The sequence below is a fragment of the Dermacentor andersoni genome, chromosome 6 (assembly GCF_023375885.2).
Source record: "Dermacentor andersoni chromosome 6, qqDerAnde1_hic_scaffold, whole genome shotgun sequence".
NCBI lineage: Eukaryota > Metazoa > Arthropoda > Arachnida > Ixodida > Ixodidae > Dermacentor > Dermacentor andersoni.
In genome coordinates, this window is record NC_092819.1 from 140,329,488 (window position 1) to 140,334,886 (window position 5,399).

The following is a 5,399-nucleotide window of genomic DNA, read 5'->3' on the forward strand; positions in this document are numbered from 1 at the left end:
ACCACCGAGAGAATGATGTCTTGGTATGTAAGGGGACATATCTCGTTCCATAACTAAATGTGGATATTTACGTAAAGTGAAATGGAAAAGAGCCAAACACTGAAAATATCCACACTTTCGATCCCTGGTCGCCCTAATTTCGCAAAGAGCAGAAAAGATGGCCCGTCTTCTCTTCACACCAACTGTTTCCATGAACATACGCAACAACCTATATATTGCGGCTGCGTAAATTGTAGAGAACGTTTTTCCAATTCTCGTCAAACCTATTCAACCAGCCGTTTTTTTAATGTGATAAAAGCAGGTATTCACAATTATGATGTCAACAGGCATTTTATTGCAGGCGAGCTGGTCATCTAGACCGTGACAAAGCTGGCATGGCTGGATTCAGGACGCACGAAAATTCACTTCTTGCCCGCGCCTTGGATGCCTCCGATTCCTCCCACGCCTCCTCCGAGGCTAGCGAGAGCTTCCTTCGGAGCCATAACGATGAAAGCTGAAATGTAGAAGAAAGCAGCTTGAGGACTAATAAAGGGGCCTTTTGTAACAATAACCGTTAACCACAATGACGTGTTATTTCTGGCAAAAGGTCAGAAGTTGAATTTATAACTATTGAGGCAGAATTTTAGAACAAATGTTGTGGTGCTCAGATGAAGAAATCGAAAAATATTTTTGCGAATTTTTTTCATGAAAAAAGCAGGCGATATCCGTGCTCGACTGTATTTCCATATCCCCATCTCCACGGAAGCGGCATCGTTTTTCGTTCACTGACTGGTAACAACCTCTCTGAGAAGCAGCAAGTAAATGTCTAGCATTTGAAATCGCCCACTGGGCATCTGTCCTGCTCACAGCGTGTCTCGCCGAAAACGGTTGCCCGAAAAGCTGTAGCTGCTCATTTCCTGTTAAAACTTCGACATCACACAGAGCGCTAGGCAAATTCAGAATATGGTTCACATGTTCTCATAGTTCCATATTTTTTCATTTAATTTGACAAATTCATGTATTAGGGCACGTGCAATTATTCTAATAATAAGCAATAACAGCAGGATTGGAGAACAACCAATTACAACAGGATGTAATAACAACAGGGTTGAGTGTTCAAAAGCTAAAAACAGGTATGTCTGTTTTTGTATCACCAGCTCACCAAGCATACAAGGGCTCAACATTAATTTCTTCAACAGACATCGTTTAGTATCATAGTCTATGCAAGAATAACTCTGAACTTGAGGACGAATAACCATAACTGTGCCACACGAGTTTTTACAGCGTAAGTTCGATGGTAGTGGTTAATATTTAATCGATATATATATATATATATATATATAATCGGAATCTTTTCGCTAATTTTGGCGCCCGTATTGCACTTGCAAAGGTTTACTTCGAACTCTTTTAGTTCCACATTTTCTTTGCAAAGGCCTCAACAAAACATTTGATTGTTTTCGTATAAGCGATTGGAGGGTAGCTTCTTATTACTTCTATAGTCGTCAAAAGTTCGGGAACATGGTAGCGCACTTTTCCTCCGATATTTATGTGTATGACGTGAATGCGTGATATCAGAATGCAGAACGGTAAAGTACTTTTTCTTTCACTGGTTCAATGATGAGCAGCTACTGTTACTATAAAAAATGTCCCGCTTCCATGACCGACATATTATCATACAGAGATGTCACTGCTTTGCAATCGTAATACTTTATTCTGGATTTTACATTTACTTGTGTTAGATTTTAGACTTATGTTGGCTAATTGTTGCTTTTGTTTTGTCATGATGTGAAAAAGTAAGCAATAGATAGAAAGCAAATGGTTATCTTTACCAATTACGATTGCGGCGACCGACATGAGGTCCACTCCAAACTGACGGTTCATGTTGCTTTGTGCTCCAGGAAAATAAATTGAGCCACCTATGAGTTCAACAGGAAAACTGCACTGGCTCTCAGTTAATAAGCATTTTACGCTAAACGCTGACGGGCCTACCGTATTTGCAACATTGGATTGCATTAAAAGACTGCTAATGTGGTTGTATTGATACTTATATCTTTTGGAGAGGGAGATCAAGCCCCTATACATGTGATCAGCAGCTTCTTAAGATTGATTAGCGGAAAATAAAGTTCCACAGCCAGGCATGCTACTTGCAGTTTCATGCTCGCTTTTTGTAAAATGGAAAACCGTAATCTACATTAGTATATGTATTTGCAGCCATACGACTAATTACTGCTTTATTTGCGTGTTAAGATATGTTTTCTCTTCTTCTTGAATGACTCCATTTCTTCACTGCGCTTAATTTATATTGACAACAAAAAACCGCTGTTCCACCTTAGGGTGTACCCTAATAAGTGTCTCACAATGCAGATGATTGTCTCGAAATTTCACCAACTCTAAGGAATCTCGTTCCTCAATCGAGCAAGCATAGGCTTCATTCCTCAGTGTCTTTTTTCTTTCAAAAATATAATAACGGCCTCATTAGCCTTCGAGTAGAATTCTTTTCAGTGGAACCATTTTGTAGATAAGATTTGAAATGGAAACTCGCAAGTCCTGGCATACCTTTACATGTGGATCAAACTATCTAGAACGATTTTCACATTCGATATGTTATACCTAACTATGAAAATTTTATATGGCGTATTCATAAACACGATATGACATTTTCTTTTCTTTTCAGATAATATATAAATAAGCCAGTATACATAGGACGTGCAGTGGCGATACAACTTATGTGCCGAAAAAGCGCGCGACAAAACATGGCTCGATATCGAGCAGCGAAAAGGCCTATTCTCACCAGTGAGACTGTAGATGGCAGCGTCTGAAACGTAGCTAGGTGAAGGGATGAATTTGTGAAGGTTCCGGCCTCGTTTATATCCTGCAAAAAGTACTTGGGGTTCCTCGTTTTATGAGCTGTGGCGAATAAAACAAATTAAAACAATAAAAGCGCAATTTTTCGGAACGTCTCTGTAACGAACATTTGACCTTCATTATGGAAGAGCAATGGTTCAATAAAAATTGTACACGATATTTAGAAAAAATCAATTTCTCTAATGAAATGTTCATGCCCCCAATAGCGCAACATAAAAATGGAAAGAATGGCCAACAGAAAACTTGGATGATTGCTTCAAACATCCGGTAATATTGGGTTTTACCCAATTAGAGAGTAGGAGCGCCATGTGGGCAAATGCTTGCCTTGTATTTTTCGTTCTGTCAAATGACATTGAGTGTAGAGCAGCTGCCATGAAGCAATGATCCCATCACAGCATCTATACTTCCTCTCTCTCAATTTTATATTGCCTTTTCCAGTCTCCATACAACCGCTATGACCAGGTTTTGGAATTATTTGCACATCGTGGTTAGGGCAGCGACAACAGGAAGAAGGCGATATAAAACCCTAAGGAGGCGTCAGCTTGTTTTGTATTTTCGGTTGCAACTATTGCTGGTGTTATTACTTGTACATACTCGTCAAAAGAAGCTCATGACAGCGACCTGTTACTCTAACCTTGTTCAAGATGTGCGCCACAAAGCAGCGACCGAATTAAAGCATAGAAGATAGCCCACATTAACTACAACGACGTTTTACTCCTATAGTGAAAACTACAAATGGAAATATGCATAACATATTACGTCGTTGTTAAGTAAAATAAAAAGGTTTAATTCAATCTGCACAAGGCATTACACTTGATAACACATCCTAAATGTTGTCATTGGAACAACATCCGTGAGATTGATATTGTAACTGTTAATAAGGAATCGTGATAGCAAAGAAGATTGTTGAATTTCAAAGGCGAGAGGTTCCAAGGCGAGAGGTCTTTAATTCTGTCGTTCTATGCGTGGTCCTTAATTTGTTCCTGGAGCTTTGTTAACCTCCAAGTTTCTCCCCATATGTTAGCACTGGGGGAATGGAAAGATTGTACACGAATCTTTTCAGCGATAGTAGCAAGCCCCCAGTCAGGATTCGGTAATGCCTGCTGTATGCACTCCTAATCATTTTTGATATTTCGTAAATTTCCTTTTCATGCTTGAAATGGGGTTCTGCCGGAAGTACAACTAAGCGGAACGAAAACGGCACACCTGTGAGCCCTATAGCTATTGTTTGCACGATTAAAGGCATAAGGTAGGAAGGAAATTGTAGAGTGACATGAAAAACTCTCGGTACAGATTTCTGTTGCACTATAAGTACTACATAAAATTGTTTTTCCGAGAATAAAAGAAGCCAATGAATACACGCAAAATACCTACATTGGTCAGCCACACGGTAATATTGCGTGCAATTGCAGGCTCCTTTCAGGCTAGGAAAAGCACTTTTATATCGCACGTATTCAGCAACAGAAACCTGTATTTGGAGATTTTCACCTCGCTGTACTGAGACCACAATGTATGCGGGCAGTGGAACAGGACCGCTTCTTCAAAGCTTCAAGACTACGACACCAAGCAGATGGTGGGGCTAGTTAAACAGACGAGGCAGCGCTTTGTATTGTCTGTTTGACCCGTCCGGTCGTTTGCGCTGTTTCGCTGCGTTGAACGTCAACCAGCTAGTTCTTCTTAGAACCCTTTTGGTGTGCTATTCTTCGAAAAGTAGGCACGCGAGTCTGCCAATGAGACTGGGGCCACATGATTTGCGGTTCACTCTTCCTTACACACGGTTTTTTTTTTATTGGAAGGCACACTACTGCCCTGAACAGTCAGTGGAGTATTGGTACGAGCGCATATGGTATGCTGAAACAATGCTCTCGTTGTACGGCAGATTTCCGCAAATAATTCAGTTTATCCCCCACACTGATGAAAACGCCTTCTGTTAAGGTTTGCAATGACTTTGGGAAGTGCTCAATTATAGCTGGCGTTCTTCGGTTGACAGACTTCTGTTTACTGTGCATTTACAATAGGCATTCTTCTTTTTCATTGTTAATTAGTATTAGACAAATTGAAGCGTTTTGTGCATTCGCTACACCATGGTGTACATTAGAAAAGCTGCAGCTTTTTATGCTACCCAGAATATCAAAAAAAAAGAAAAAATAGGAGGAAGCGTTGTTTAGCGTGGGAAAGAAAAATAAACTATGAAGATTCGCCTTTCCTTCGGTATGCGTTACCAGAATGTTACCTACGTATTGCGTTCAATACAAAAGGTCCTCATTCCTCATTCTTAGATGTCCGCAACATCATCTACGGCAATATTGATATCATGTCGTCCTATATTATTGATATATATTTTCAAGACAATATCGAGTAAAACATAACAGAAGACGCAATAATGTTTCACGTGCTCACTGAAATAAATTTCGTGGCACCTTGCTCGATGTCCTACACAAAACGTTAGGCTCAAGAACTTTCATGCAGTTAGAGTCGTGGTAACAACTGCAACTCCATATGAGCCGTCTGAGAAAATAATGCCAAAAAGCTCATATTGTCTGAACCTTCGCACA

General features: G+C 40.0%; 1 long non-coding RNA gene across 1 annotated transcript; it reads right to left on the reverse strand.

Annotated features, from left to right (window-relative positions):
- Positions 1-317: 317 nt before the first annotated feature.
- Positions 318-2,858, reverse strand: LOC129384664 (uncharacterized). The gene is made up of 3 exons (XR_008612342.2): positions 2,771-2,858; positions 1,809-1,871; positions 318-493 (listed from the first exon to the last, which is right to left on the reverse strand). It is a non-coding gene; the product is annotated as an uncharacterized lncRNA (long non-coding RNA).
- Between the last annotated feature and the right edge of the window lie 2,541 nt (positions 2,859-5,399).